Below are 16985 nucleotides of genomic sequence, written 5' to 3' on the forward strand. Positions count from 1 at the left end.
TCCTCTGAAATAATCCTCTGATCTTGTGACAGTCACCATCCAGTGACTGGGGGGAGTCCAGTGACCCACAGTGACGGCTGGTGAAGGGTGTATTACACTTAGATTCAGGACGTTTAAGACCGAGGTCAGCCTCCTTACATATACAGCCAGCAACTTAACCTCTTTGAGCTCAGCGTCTTCATTTACAAAGTGAGATCTTAAGTCCTTTCTAGATATCTAATAAGGTACACTGTTTTTTTCCCAACATTAAACAAATTTCAAAATTATTTATTGATCTGACATTCTTGTGATCAATAGTAGAAGACAGTATTCATGCAATAAAATTTGATAGGGCTGCACTGGAGGAAGAAACGTCGTGTTAGCTACTTTCCTGCTGTTAAGATAAAAAACATAGTGGTAAAGGCAACTTATAGAATGAGGATTCATTTGGACTTATGGCTCCAGAGGGATATGCATCCATTATGGCAGGAAGGCATGGTGGCTATGGCAAGAAACTGAGTATTCATTTCTTCAGTTACACGCAGAAAGCAGAGAGAGAGAACTAGAAGTGGGCTGAGGCTCTAATTTCCCAAAGGCCACTACTAATGATAAATCTCCCCAGCAAGGTTTCATCACCCAAACTACACCATCAGGTACAAACCATGTTTTCAAACATTTGAACCAATGGGGGATCACTTCAGCCACCACAAATATCCACTACAGAAGGGAAAATTAAAACAGAATAGATCCCTAAAGGATGAACAGGAAATCACCCACGTGAAGGAGCCAGTGAAGTCGGCAGAGCACAGAATGGAAACATGTTCCTATGCAGGGCCTTCACTCTTGGTTTTCCTGATTCTCTAAGGTCAACAAGAAAAGTTCAAAAGCAAAAGATGTTTCAGGAAGAATCCTAAGGAAGTCCTGAGACGGCAACTTGACGTGCTTCTTCACACACTCAAATTCTTTTTCCTAACACACATTCTTCATTGCCCTACATTTGGTCGCTGTTTTCTTTCTTCCCTGAATTATGCTCTCTGTCGAAACCCACGCAGCTATGAATACCTTAGTCCCCTCAATATTTTGGGTTTCGAGGTTATTTTCCTTCTTGAATTCTTTTAACTCAGGCTTGTAATCGCCAACGTGAACTGAACATACTCTGTTCGAAGTAATGATCAGCTTTTGCTTGTTTTCTCTCCTAACTACCCTATAAAACAACATAAGATGTAAATATCTCAATCTAAAGTAGAAAGCCCAGGATCAATCTGTAGCAGGCTTTCATTTGGGCCACCAAACAGCTCCCAAATCACGACATGGAGACTTGTTATTAGTTATGAATGCTCGGCCTTATTTTATGCCTGTCCCATTAGCTCTTTTAACTTAATTTAACCTGTTTCTCTTCATCTACGCTTTGCCTCAGGGCTTTTTATCTTTCTTTCATTCTGTATGTCCTACTCAGTGACTGGCTGGCCCTGGGAATCTCCCCCCTTTCATTCCCCCTTGTTCTCTCTCTGTCTCTCTTTCTCTCTCTCTCTCTCTCTCTCTTTCCCTCTCTCTCTCTTTTCTTGAACCTAGATTCCTCCTCCTACTTCTCTCCCACCCACCATCCCCATTTATTTCTCTAATGTCTAGCTATTGGCCATTCAGCTTTTTATTAGACAAATCAGGTGCCTTAGGCGGGCAAGGTAAAACAAGCACAATACATCTTAAACAAATGCAAACACATCTTTGCCTAGTTAAAATAATATTCCACAACATCACTCAGCTGGTAAGATTTGCAGGCAGGCACTCTGGGTCCAAATACACTCTACTAATAAGCTTAATCATTGATGTGGATCAAGTGAGGATGAGGCTAAGCAACTAGTCCATGTAGCAGCTATGATTACAGCAGGATCATTTTACATCAGTTATGGTTTTCTGTATTTTCTGGGTTTTTTTTCCCTTTGGTGTTTTTAGTGGCAAAAAGACGAGGCTCATTATCTATATATATTGGTGCAATGTAGCTCTCACTATTCAGAAAAGTTTCTATGAGACGTTGATGACAAGCCATGTGGCTGGATGTGCACAGACAGTGAACATAATGTCCATGGAGAACTCTGGAGAATTTTAGGAAACCTAAAATAAAATAATAAAAACAGAGTGTTATGGCTGGAGTTCTTTTTTCCTATGAGTAGATTGCATAAGTATGTTCTTGATTTTTGAGCTTGGCGAAGTTGAATTTGATACCAATGCAATTGTATATCAGTCACTTACATTTATGCTTTCCGAAGGCCAAATAGCTCAGGTAAACCTCTTATTTAAATTACCTTTTAATTTTTACTTTTCCAAAATGAATAAGTCCCTAGGAAAAAAATCTACATTGAGAGAAAACAATATAATTATGTACCTGTGAAATTACTGACAGCGTTGACAAAGATGCCTATGAGAAATTTAGTAGCTTAATTAATGTCAAAAAAGCTTGCATGTCTTTTTAAAGAAAAATATACAAGAAAAAAATCTATGCACATTATTATTTTTGCATTTTTGAAACCACTGAACATATCAGTTTTCTCCTGACTCCATAATAGAATACATATTGTACAAGTATGGGCAGATGACATGAATAAAATGGACAATTTTTAAGATAATAATTAGTTACACATTTGAAATCAAAGAACATTGTTTTTATTTTTGTTCCCTTTTTGAGACAAGACCTTACTGTGTAACTCTGGCTGATCTGGAGCTCACTCTGTACATGAGGCTGGTCGCAGCCAGCCAAGTGCTGGGTTTAAAGGTGTGTGCCGCTACGGTCTGTCCTCTCATTTGCTGCTCCTAGCCCTGCTCTTCAGATTGAGATGTAAAAAAACTGAAATACCCTCAGAGCCAAGAAAGTGAAAACGGATTGTGGAGGAGGGGAAAGAAGGAACTCTAGAGAGGGGAATAGCAGGACTGGGTGCTATAGAAAGGAAGGGGGAAATGGGGAGATACTTTAACTGAGGAGTGGGGGATGAAATGAAATGGCAGAGGAACAAAACGGAGATAAATGGCACTAAGGATGTCAGAGAAAGCTAGAAGAAAACATATCGATCCATTGGCTTGCATAGAAATACATCGTGTGTGTGTGTGTGTGTGTGTGTGTGTGTGTGTGTGTGTATGTAATACAACAAGCAGGCACTTGTTATGAAAGACTTTTCATGATGACAAGGAAGTGCTTCCTGGGTGCAGTGCAGAGAGAGGGCTGTTGGCAGGTGTCAAGGAGAGACAGGGTTGCCAGGTGGGGTTGTCAAGTTTATTGAGGTGTGAGAAGAGAATAGGAACTTGGAACAGCAACTGTGGGGCACTGAACCAGAGCTTGTCTGAAGGTATAAAAAAAAGGGAGTAAGGCCTGAGGATCCTCCACCTCCTTAATCAGAGACATAAAACCTGTCTCGTGATACTGGGCTCCTGAGTTTCCTGGTTTTCTGTCATGAATTCAGATTAAGAAGTAGGAGCCTGGGTAAGCTTCCCCTATGACTAGCTGCTCTAGTACAGGCAGTTTATTGGCTTCCTGAGCATCTATGCCCAGACTGTATACAGCTATGGGGTAAAGCACTTCCAGGAGAGGGTGGAGCTTCCTTGTAGGAAAGGGTTCAAGACCCATAGTGGTAAAGAGCCTGACTGGCAGGGGAGGAGGTTGGGTTATTTTCTACACTGAGGAGTCAGTTATTGACCTGGTCTTATCGTCTATTGAAACCCCTACCAATACAGACACGGTACAAGGAATTATTTTGGTGTAACAATCTTAACCATGACTTTTTATGTTGGTTCTGAGTTTTCTAGAATTAGTTCTCGCCAGCAAGCAAGTCAGGGAGCTGGGATAGTGGAGGTGAGAGAAAGTAAGGCATCCCCAGAAGAGGGTGGGGCTTCCTTGGAGAAAAGAACTCAAAGAGACCAGGATTTATGTCCAAACTCTGAGACTACATAATGAAGTAAACCCCCCACCCTGTTCACCAAAGAGTGTAAATGACTTCTTTCAGTGTATCTGGTGAAGCAGTGACTGCTCTCTCAGCCCTCCCTGCCACATTTGATACTGGAAGGTCACCCATGGCATGAGGTAGCAATACAGATCAGCAGAGTACCACCAGTTGGGTGCTACTAATAAGTTAAAAAATGGAAACTCCTAAAATTCTAGGTGGCCTGTGTTTGATATCTTAGAATATCTAGTCCAAATAAGGAGTGCACTTTGGGTGGCTGCTTTCTCATAACAAGATAAAGTGGGGAAAACCCAAAGATAAGCACAGAGGTTAAAAAATGGAATTCGTGGGCTGGAGAGATGACTCAGTGATTAAGAGCACTGATTGCTCTCCTAGAAGACCTGGATTCAAGTCCCAGTACCCACATGGCAGCCCACAACTGTCTGTAACTCCAGTTCCAGGGGATCCAGCACACTCATATCAATGCATGTAAAAGAAAATCAAATAAAACTGGAATTCACATCACATATATGACCTAGAAGCTTCCATCTATCTTGAGAGAAACCTTTTTCCTGTCACTACAGGCTGATAAAACAAATAAACACCTAAACCCACAGCTTTATCATGTTAGTGTCATTTTGCTGTTGTTGTCTTTATTTGTTTGGTTGGATTTGAATTTTTTTACTAGTACATTCATTATACAAGTGGTAAGCTTCATGGTGACGTTTACTCTAGACATATCATATACTTCAAATACACTTACATTCATTGTCTTATGTTGTGTTTCTCATTCTATGACAATCCTTTGTTTTTCCAAAGAGTCTCCCTTGTACTTTCACGTTCTCTCTCTCTCTCTCTCTCTCTCTCTCTCTCTCTCTCTCTCTCTCTCCATCCATCCATCCCCCTCACAATAGTGTGAGGTGAGCGGATGTTTAGCTCACTATGTGCTCCAAGCTGAATTGGAACTCAAGGTCATCCAGCTATTGCCTTCCAAGTGCTGAGATGAGATGACCTAACCTACCTGTGTCTTAATTACAATACTAATTAACATCTTGAACTTTCAGGGTGTCTTCTTTCAAAGTGAGAGCAATGACTGAAAAGTAATGAAGCTTGAACTTGGACTGAGTACAAGGGGAGGCTGCAATGATTGCTAACATCAATCCTTTAAAAGTCCACTGAGTCTTTTCCTGATTATTGAGTCTTTTGCTAATTATTGATTATATCTACTCCAGCTGTGAATCGCAGAACCAGAGAAATAACTTTTGAACTTTTTTTATATAGTACTAGCTTGAGGTAATACCTTGCAGATGTAGGACAGTGTTCTTTGGAGTTTGTGTATGCTGATAAATTAATATAATCAAAATATATTATATGAAAAATTAAAAAATAAAAATAGACATCTAGAATGATACTCTTTTCCCCACAACTAGGATGTATGCATGGTCCAGAAGGATGGAGATAGAGACAGAGACCCACATTGGAGCACTGGACTGAGCTCCCAAGGTCCAGATGAAAAGCGAAGGAGGGAGAAGATGAGCAAGAAAGTCAGGACTGCGAAGGGTGCATCCTTCCACTGAGACGGTGTGACTGATTTAATGGGAGCTCACCAAGGCCAGCTGGACTGGGACTGAATGAGCATGTGATCAAACCGGAATCTCTGAATGTGGCTGACAATGGGGGCTGACTGAGAAGCCAATGATAATGGCACTGGGTTTTGATTCTACTGCATGTACTGGATTTTTAGGACCCTAATCTGTTTGGATGCACACCTTCCTAGACCTGGATGGAGGGGGTAGGGCCTTGTACTTCCCACAGGGCAGGGTACCCTGACTTCTCTTAGGACTGGAGGGGGAGGGGGAGGGGGGAGTAGGAGGGAAATGGGAGGATGGGAGGAGGTGGAAATTTTTAATAAAGAAAATGGTATATATTTCCTGTCATCCTTAGTGACTAAACAACCAAAAATGATTCTTCCTGTCCATAATTATGTTGTCAAATGACCTAAAGGTTAAATGAGAGAAGAGCTTCCACTCACATCTAACCACTATTTTGTTGACCTTGAAGTTAAGACCATTATCTGGCATTTGGGGGCACTTGTACCTCTGAACCAAAGAGAACTAGTACATTGGCTGATGATTGATTGATCCTGATTCTCAATATGACCCTGGTAGAGTCCTTACTAAAGGACTAAGGAAGGGGAAAGCTGTTCTGGAACACATTCTTTAGGGGAAAAAAATTGTGGAAAAAAGATAACAACCCAATATAAGTAGGGTAAAGGTTTGAGTTACTCCATTAAGTAAAGACAACACAACTTTCCAAGGAGCCTTCTAAAAGCAAAGGGAACAGGAACAGATAGTAGAAGACAAAGGTGTGAATACTACTGTAACCTTGTGATGCGTAAAAAAAATGGGAGTATGGAAATGTCATTTATTTATTCTCCACTGTCTTCCAAATATGCTCATGTGTGTCAACATTTGTTCTTGCCTCCTCCATTATTCACATCTAAATTTAGATATGTTAACTTCTCTTATATGACAATATGACAGTCACAGAACACCAAGGAGAAGAGTGAACATATCACGACTTCTATACTGTCTGCAGGGGGAAAGATTCATGTATTTTCATTGTTATCATCTACAGTTGGAAGAAACAGAATCTGTTGTGTTTCTGATGGTCAAAAACGAACTTGGGGCAGTTGGGTCTCCACCAAATCTTTGTTTGCAGATTAAGTAGTTTCAAAAGGAAGAATTATACCAAATTGATGAGCATGAAATGTCATATTTGACTTTTAAGTTAACCGTGACTATGGTGAATTATCCAGCTACCCAATTAAACACTAGCTTAGTTATGCTGTGAATAATGACTACAATTAGTTGACTTCAGTTACAAGAGATTATTATTGATAATTTTGGTGGGCCTAATATACTTTGCCTTGAGGGTGATGCTCTAGAAACTAGGTGATAGGAGAGACACCTGGAAAAGGAGTAGTTTTTACTCAGGAGAAGCCAATGCAGATATCTGACCTGCAGATGTAAAAGACTACGGGTATTCTGTTTAAATCAAAAAAATAGTGTTGGCTCATTATAGCAAAGTAGGGCAATCGTTGGCACAGTCATAGCAACAGAAAGTTAAAGATGAATGAAAGGATCAGGTGGAGGACAGAAAGGTGGTCAGAAGTGAGGAGGCTATTGAAGCACACAGGCAGGTAGGAGATCATTAGAAAGACAAGTAAGTGGAGAACCTAGAGACAATAGGGTAGGAGATATCACAGAAGACAGATAGAAGGAAGGACCAGTGAGCAGACCAAGGCCAGAATAGGACAGACGGGTAAGGAGATGAAGTAGATGACAGAAAAGTAGAATGGCAGGCAGCAGACACTTAGAACCTGTCCTTGCCCTCACCAGGATTATTGGAGCTTTCTGAGACACAAAGGATCCCATTCTTGGATTCAATAGAAATCATGATACAGAGACAGAGATCCTTGTAGAATCTGAAAGCAGTTCCACACAGAGCAGGGTCAGAGTCATTGCCATCTTCATCTTGTTTGCGGTGAATTGTTTTTCCAGTGCATTACCAGGGCAGAAAGGGGCAGTAGAAGGAGAAATGGTCTCAAGCGTTGTGCAGAGATTGGCAGAGACTGGACAAGGAGCCTCACTCATATTCCTAAGGAACACTAGGACAAAAGCTTTAAGATCATCAGAGGGAGATTAGATGTCAATGGAGAAGTTCCTGAAGAAGGCATCAGACTGGGAATTCTCAGGGTGATGCCCTATTGGTCTCCCACTTGGTCCTTAGGCTCCACCCCACCACCTCTCATTCAACAAGCACCTGAAACATCCTAACTCTAATGGAGAGAAGTCCTGTGTGTCATCTTCAGTTTCCTCTTCTGGGCTTCTCTGTTCTCCATCACCATCTTCCTCTACACTAACCTTCATGTCCTTCATCAGCTCAGACAGCGTCCAGATGCCGCAGCAGCACTCATAACCTCTATTAACTGTTGCCCCCACCCAGCCCTACCTCATACCTCAGCTCATGTCAAGATCAAGGGAACATCTTTCCTGATCCTCTTCCCAAACATCCTAAAGTATCAGGCCAATGAGTAGATGCTGCTACCCCTGTGCCAACTGCCCCTGTATGTTCTGTGTACCCAATGTTATGGTTTAAGTAAAATGCTGCAGGTCCCTGAGTGACTGCAGTGGGCAGTAGGTCCTGAGAGCAGCCAGTCCCAGGCAGGGATGGTGCAGTTCCCCAAGTGACTGTAGTGGGCCATGAGGAGCAGCAAGTTCTCAGGCAGGGAACCGCATGGTGGGTGAGAGACCTCGACAGGGCAGCTAGTTCCACAAAGAGGGACCGACAGATGGGCACACCATGAGACCACGCCACAGGTCTCCAAAGGTGGCTGGTCCCAGGCAAGGAGCCATGCAGCAGGTGAGAGACAGAGACATGGACAAGCAGGTCATGAAGAGTGAGGTTGGATATTTATTTAGTGGGTTATGGAGGGGAAAGGGGACAAAAGGGAAAGAGGAGAGAGAGAGAGAGAGAGAGAGAGAGAGAGAGAGAGGAACAGAAGGGGGGAAGGGGAGCATCTACTTCGCCCAATTTCTGTTCACTGTGCCTGTGTGTACACATGTAACTTAAATATACCTATGCCTACTATTAAATGTTATAATTGCCTGTTCATTGTATCTCATTTCAGACTACAAAAACAATACATCTCATGTTTTAAACTGGTATGTACTTTTAAGTCTCTTACAAAAATATGGTATATTTAATCCAATCCTGATTTAAAATAGACTGCTATTGTCAGTTCTGCCATTAACCTTCTATTGCAAGCAGTTTTTTCTTCTTTCTGTCTTTTTATGAGTGTATGAGTGTAAATCTTACTTGTTAAGTTAAAAGCCCAGTACAGCCAAGTTTGGTTCCAGCTCTCCAGGCAGATTTTATATTGTAGTTATACCTGATAAACAGCCCTAAACTTCTCAGAGATCTGGAAACTGTGGCATTTAAATATTTAATTATTAAAAGACATTTTTATAACAAGAGAGACAAGCTGACTCCTAGCAGCAGCACTCTATCTCCTCCAAAGAAGACAGAAGACAAATGGGCACAAACAATGTCCATCCTCACTTTGTTTCAACTGCCAAGCACTGACCACTGGGGAAAACTGCCTTTCATCTAAACTGAAGATCACCAGAGCATGGACAGAACTGCTGGAATCGACAGCCTAGCTGCTCAGGTCAAGGTAGGCTTGTCTTCCTACAGATTTCTTAGCCCATGGGATCTTCTGGAGTCTGGCAGGCCCTGTGCTAAACAGCAAAAAGCAAATATGACCCTAAATGACCATGGAGGTCCCTGAGGAGTAGCTCTAGGTGCCAACCGAGTAAGTTCTCTGTCATTTTTAAATCAATAACTCAAGTAAAATTTTATCCTTCTCAAAGATCTCTGACACAGTTTGATAGCTGAGAGGCCTTGTCAGTTTAAAAGGACAACCTCACCAAACAAATTTTAACAAAATACAAATACAAGACCTGCAGGTTATAAAGGTATGAGGACAAATACAAGTTATCAAATTTCTCTCTCACGTTGCCTTCCACAGTCTTAAAAATACTTTTCACTGTGCAGAAACATCTGTCACAATCATTCTGCTGCTGTCCAAAACTTCTGTTTTCACAAACTCAAAGAATTCTTGTGAGTTCCAGGGAGCCAAATTGAAGGATCCACTTTAAACAAGTCACCCTTCTCAATTCCCTGGTCCTAATTTTTTTTTTCTAAACTTAACTTTGTCCTCTGTTCTGCCAATACCTTAAACAGGTATAAGAGACATCAGACATTTCCATACCACAATGCCAGACAGGAACAAAGAGACAAGCTACCCCAGGATGTGACCAGCACCCAACTTTCTCAGGTTCTCCCCCAAGACGACACCCACAAAAAAGCAGGAGGCAGTCTTGAGAACCGCCGCCCCAATTCGTTAAACTTGTTATGCCTAAACTCCCACCTTTTTATTATAAAAAAAAAGAGATGGAAATGTAATGGTCTGTCCTGTCCCTTTAAGAGACAAGCCCTACCACTTCCTCTCTCATCCATCACCAAGGCAGGCAGATCTTCCTTCCTGCCTGCAGCCTGAGTCCTTTCCTTTCCCCCCTCTCTCTTTCTCTCTCCTCTTCTCCCCTTCTCCCTTTTCCCCTCTATGACCTACTAAATAAATATCCAACCGCACTCTGCATGGCATGCCTATCTATGTCTCTGTCTCTTGCCCATGGCATGGCTCCATGCCTGGGACCAGTCGCCTTTGGAGACCTGCTGCGTAGTCTCATGGCTTGCCCATCTGTCTGTCTCTCCTCATGGGACTGGCTGCTCCATCGAGGTCTCTCACCCACACGTTGTGGGACTCTCTGTCCCTCGTGCCTCACTGCAGCCACTTGGGAAACTGTGCCATCCCTGACTGGGACTGGCTGCTCTCAGGACCTGCTGCCCGCTGCAGCCACTCAGGGACCTGCAGCATTTAATTAAACCATAACACCCAAGACACACACCAGGACCTAGAATAGTACCATGAATTGGAACATTTCAGAAACTGCTCAGTCAGAGGGAGAGTGCACAAATGAAGGAAAGATGTCATCTGTCCCAAGGACAGGTGCTTCTTACAACACCTTTCTGTCCTTATCATTGAATTATTGGAAGATGTCTTTATCTGTATTTTCTATCTCTCAGCACAGGACTTGGCACAGAAACACATTTTTTAATTCTTCTTTTGAATTAAGTTACAAAACAAACTATATTGGAACATACTGAAAGTGCCTACTGGTTCTCCCACAGATTAGATTTACTTGTATTTCACTGTTCCCTGGTTTTAACAACCTTATTCAAATTCATTGCCTAAGAGGAAGTACTCAACCCTTGGGTAAACTGAATACAGGAACCAGTTTACAAATGAACAACTGCCTTAAAACCTGGTGTATGGAAGTTGATTCAGTGTTTAAGGAATTTACATGATAAAAATTCTGACCATCCTCATTGCCAGTAATATTAAAATGCTTGTGGCAATTTGTATTCTACAAGGAATTTCTCAAGTCTTATCATGTTTTCCCCACAGCTCTTTTGAAGTCTTTTGTCTCTAGAGGATTTGGGTAAATTTAAAGTATGCCTACCAGGACTTTTCAAATGGCATTCTTTAAATAGAAATAATGGATTTCCTCAGAGGAAGCTTACTAATTCCATTTTTAATGTTTTTTTTAAATCTTATATTTACATTATGATTTATAACAGTAGCAAAACTACAGTTGTGAAGTAACAATGAAATAATTTTATGGTTGGGGATCACCAACACGAAGAACTGTATTTAAAGGGTCACAGCATTATGAAGATTGAGAACCACTGAGGTTAAGAGGTGGTTCAGTGTTTAGAAGTGCTTCATGCTCTTCCAGAGGATCCAGGTTCAGTTTCCAGCACCCAAATCAGGAAACTCACAGCCCCTGTAACTCCAGTTCCAGGGGGATGTGATATTTCTGGTTTCCACAGGCACCTGCACTCGTGTGTACATACAAGCAAATTTATACACACATATATAAAATTAAAAATAGTAAAAATAAATCTTAAAAATTAGGAGATAGATGAGAGGTGATGTTAGGTTTGACTGTGAAAATATGGACCTGGTACACATTTCACTGCATGGGTGACTTGTGTCCATACAGAAATCCTGGCCCCCCAAGACAGAGTCTAACTGATAACATACCAGGATGTATACCCTTGACCACTGAAGCCCCTGCTAGTCAAACTATACTTCTTTTGCACACATTACTGGGAACTTGAAAGTAGAACACACTTGTACCCACTGTGATGTTCTTTTCCTTGCACAATAAATTTAGAATGGTTTGATCCTGGTATATGGGTTGTCTCTGTTTCACTGACTCTCTCTCTCTCTCTCTCTCTCTCTCTCTCTCTCTCTCTCTCTCTCTCTCTCTGTGTGTGTGTGTGTGTGTGTGTGTGTGTGTGTGTGTGTGTGTGTGACATGTATCATGGCATACATGGAAGGTCAGAAGGCAACTTGTATGAATCACTTCTCTTTTTCCACCCTGTGAGTCCCAGGGATTGGGCTCAGATCATTAGAGGAGGCAATCTGAACTCAGATAATCATCATTGGTGGAGGTAAATGCCTTACTCACTGAGTCATCTTATAGCACCTATCTCATTGACTTTTGAGAAACCTATTCTCTTGATAATGGCTTAAGAGTGCTAATCCATGTGTTTTAGTTGGGGTTTCAATTGCATGAAGAAATACAGTAGCAACTCTTTTTTTCCGGTGGTGGGGGTGGAAGTGGGTTTCTCAAGACAGGGTTTCTCTGTGTAACAGCCCTGGCTATCCTGGAACTCACTTTGTAGAACACACTGTCCTTGCTGGGATTAAAGGCATGCGTTAGGCAACTTTTACAAAGCAAAACACTGAATTGGTTTCTGAGATTTAATCTGTTATTATTGCAGGAAGCATGGCAGCATGCAGGCAAACATGGTGCTGGAGAAAGAGCTGAGAGTTCTTGATCCACAGGCAGCAGGAAGAGAACTGGCTTAAGAACTTCTGAGACTTCAAAGCCCACCTCCTAGTGATGAACCTCCTTAGACAAAACCACACCTACCCCAGCAAGGCCACACCTCCTAATAGTGCTGCTTTTTTCCTTCTAACCATTTTTCTTCTAACCACCACACCCATGTGACTGTGTCTGATGATTTTTATGTTAGAGAGTGGAATATGATTAAGTTGCTATGAAAGGGTGTGCAGGTGAGGGAAGAGAGATAGAGGAGCAGGCATCACACATATAGTGGAGGGGTGGAGTCAAAATCTGCTAGAAACATGTCTGTTTATTTGATAGAAGAATACCACACCAGAGACAGTTGTGTATGTGTATCTGGGCCATGAGAGACTAGGGGTATTATGGGACAAGAAGATGTTGGGAGTTATGTGGGAAAAAGCTGGAAAGTCAGCTTGTTCCTTGGGCAGCAGAGGAGAGGATGCCTGAACTGGCCTTATTCCATAGCCACACTGATGAATATCTTGCATATCATCATAGAACCTTCATCTGGCAATGGATGGAGATAGAGACAGAGACCCACATTGGAGCACTGGACTGAGCTCCCAAGGCCCAAATAAAGAACAGAAGGAGGGAGAACGTGAACAAAGAAGTCAGGACCGCGAGGGATGCATCCACCCACTGAGACGGCGGGACTGATCTAATGGGAGCTCACCAAGTCCAGCTGTACTGGGACTGAACGAGCATGTGATCAAACCAGACTCTCTGAATGTGGCTGACAATGAGGGTTGACTGAGAAGCCAAGGACAATGGCACTGGGTTTTGATTCTATTGCATGAACTGGCTTTGTGGGAGCTTAGTCTGTTTGGATGCTCACCTTCTTAGACCTGGATGGAGGGGGGAGGACCTTATACTTCCCACAGGGCAGGGAACCCTAACAGCTCTTAGGACTAAAGAGGGAGGGGGGAAGGGAAGTGGGAGGAGGGGAGAAAGTGGAAAGTTTTTTAAAAAAATAATATTAAAAAAAAAGAAAGAAAGCTGGGAAATCTGAATTTCTTGGACCAAGATAGTAAAGTGTGGTACTTCTCAAGAATATTAACTTCCTAGTTGGCTTGGTGCATCGAACACAATCATGAGAGCTGAGATAAAAAGCTGAGATAACAGTAGGGGCACGGCATAGAGGGACATAAATAAATATCAGTCTTATGACAGATAATTTGGAAGAGCTGGACGAAGCTTTACTTGAGTTGAGGAGATGGCTCGCATTATCAAGAAAAGAAGAAAATCTTGTTAGAGGAGAAATGAGACCTCATTTTAGAGGTAGGTCACTATAATGTTCCATCCAAACTTCAGAAATGCATCATGCTGACCCTGACTGAGAAATAAACATGTCTAAGCAAACATAATGCCTTAGTTACTGTTCTGTTGCTGTGACAAAGCCTTTAATTTGGGCCTGGTTTACAGATTCAGAGCATTAGTCTATGACCACTAGGGCAAGGAGTGTGGTGCCAGGCAGGCAAGCATGGTGCTGAAAGCTACAACCTGATCTGCTGGCAGGCATCAGACAGACAGAAAAAGAAAGAGAGAGACTGCGCCTGGCATGAGCTTTTGATACCTCAAAGCTCACAATCACACAGTTCCTCCAACAAGGACACACTGCTGTGGAATAGTCCTTCTGTACACTGTGTAATGAATGGTTTAATAAACAAGCTAAGTGGCCTGTAGCTGAACAGTATAAAGTTAGGTGGGAAAATCAAACTGAGAATGATGTGATGAGAAAGGACAGAGTCAGAAGAACTGCCAGCCAGATAGAAAACAAGTTGAACACACAAAATGGGATAGAAGAAAAGCCTGAGCCTCAGGGTAGCACAGAGATTAACAGAAATGGGTTAAGTTGCAAGAGTTAGTTAGTAATAAACCTGAGTTATTGGCCAAGCACTTATAACTTATATTAAGTCTCTAAGTCAGTGATTTGGGAAGCAGATGCCGGTTATTTGGGAACAGGTGGTTGGGACAAGAAGCTTCCATCCATAACACACCTACTTCAACAAAGTCCCACCTCCTAATCCTTCCCAAGAAGTTCCAGTAAGGATCAAACACCAAACATATGAGCCTATGGGGTTTATTCTCATTCAAACCACCATGCATACCAACTCCGGAGAAACAAGAACCTACAGGTATTATGCAATTTGGGGTCTAAATGAAAGGAAGAAAGAAAAGGTTTTATAGGAAACTGGCATTAACTACAGCCAATGGACTGGCCAAGGTCATGGGATACCATGAATTCTGGATAACTGTCTGTGGGCAGACCGTCCCATGTCATCTCCCAATGCCTGTCATTCTTGTGTTTCTGTCTTTACAGACAACTTTGTTCAAGAAGGCAGACTCTGTGCACCAAAATTCATACATCCCAAGACACAATGAGGATTCATTGAAATGCATACACTGTGTCCTCAATGATAAAACAGACTTCTAACTTTTACTATGGGAGGTGAACCAAATTCCATGACCTGGTACAGCAAATAGTTTCACATATCAATTCGTGTAGATATGATGTTTTCCTTCCATATTGGGGCAATTTGCATAACAGAGCACCTTGTTTAAGATATGAAAGTGGAAATTAATTCAGCTCCACATAGCCATAATATACATCCAGTATTCCATAAATATCTATTGGCCTTAGTAAAGTTATAGTTTTGTGGGAATGAGGACCAGAGTGGAGGTTAACACAGTCACATTTTAACTACCACTGTTAGAATTTTTCTGATTTTAAGGCATTTGTTCAAAGGAGGAGACCTTTGTAGCTGAAATTCACTCTCACCAACTCTCCCCAGAATCATGCTAACTCAGGGTCACAAACTAGTAATAAGAGTTTGCCCCCTATAGTCAGTGTGGACAGGCTCTTGGGAATTTCTCTACCACTTTCAGCAGCTGATAGAGTTCTCGGTCCTTTGGGAGCTGTCACCGGGTAAATAAAACTATGTCACCTTACTTTTCAGCCTGCTTCTTAAAGTAGGAATGAAGGGTTGACCAGCTACATGAACTGTGGTTCTGGATCTCTCCATGTAGCTCAGAGACTCACAGACTCACACTTTTTTGAGGACCTATGTTGTAGTACAGACTCCTGCTATATCTCCAGAACCTGGTCTTAGGTCAGCACCTGTCTCTTTGTTGGGCCACCAATGAATCCTTACTCAAATAGCTTCCCTTAGAACTTTCGGCATAACGAATACTTGGCCAATGTCTAGGGGTGGGCTACACAGGCCACAAAACTTTTGTACAGTGCTTATATTAGAGTAAGGGGTTAATCAGGGTGATATGTGCATCTCCCTCTAAATTCACATATTAAAATACTGACCCTTAATACCGCAGAATTTATTAGGAGTCATTATTAGGAGTCAGAGACCTTAATAGAGGTAATCAAAGAAAGGCTATGTCATGAGAGCAGACTCTAACTCATTATGATGATATCTCCATGAAAGGAGGAGTTTTTCACATGATAGCATGCATGGATATAGGTTGTGGTGTGGTATAGATATTAAAATGTTGGTCATTTACAAGCCAAGGTGATAGATATACAACAGATGCCTTCTCGGAGTATAGAAGAAACCACTGTGCCATCAGGTGGCCTGGAACTTCTAATCTCCACACTGAGGAACAAGATATTCCTGGTATTTTAGCTATGGGTTTTCAATGTGGCAGCGTATCAATTGGCCCTATTCTGTAATGCTGTTATCACTGCTCTGATTAGGGAAGCGTTGTTACTTTAACCTATTTCCTGAAGAGTGAGAAAATTGAAACCATTGTTAGATAATATACATGATTTATTAACCCCAACCCTGTTGGTCCTATAGTGTCCTTCTCTCTGGATTCCCATAGCTTCCAAGTGAGTCTTTACGCTCTGCTGGAAAATTTAGGTTCATAACCTGTCATTGAAGAGTTTTTAGAGCATAGCATGGCTCACAGAATTCAAGTCTTGCAGGCATTCATTGAAGCCTCTAGAAGCTGGTTACATAAATACAAATCAATACAAACACTCCCCCACTCTGGTGAAACTGATACGCTCTTGGTGGCCAGGTCATTTCAGCTCTTCCTCATGGACACATCACCATGCTGTGCTATAGCTGTGCTGTTCACAGTGGCTAGAACATGGAAGAAGCCTAAATGCCTATCAATTGATGAATGGATAATTGAAGTGTAGTACTTATATAAAATGGACTTTTATTCAGCTGCAAAAAAGGTGAAATTTGCAGATCAGTGTATGGAGCTGGGAAATGTTATAAAGAATGAGGCAATTCAAACACAGAAGAACAAATATTACATGTGAAGACTTCACTCATGTGAAGACTCTAGCACTGGATCTTCAGATTCATGTGTTCAATTTGGAGCACTTGTAGAATCTAGAAAAGTAGAACAGGACCATCGATAGGGAGGGGAAAGAAAGATCCTAAGGGAGGAGGGATAGAATGCAGGTTATATGGAGGGAGATGAGTAATGATTAAAAGGAGGTTCAAGGGGACAGAAGGATGGAGGGTAGAACCAAGGAGGGATCTGG

The sequence above is a fragment of the Myodes glareolus genome, chromosome 3 (genome assembly GCF_982192425.1).
Source record: "Myodes glareolus chromosome 3, mMyoGla1.1, whole genome shotgun sequence".
Classification (NCBI taxonomy): domain Eukaryota; kingdom Metazoa; phylum Chordata; class Mammalia; order Rodentia; family Cricetidae; genus Myodes; species Myodes glareolus.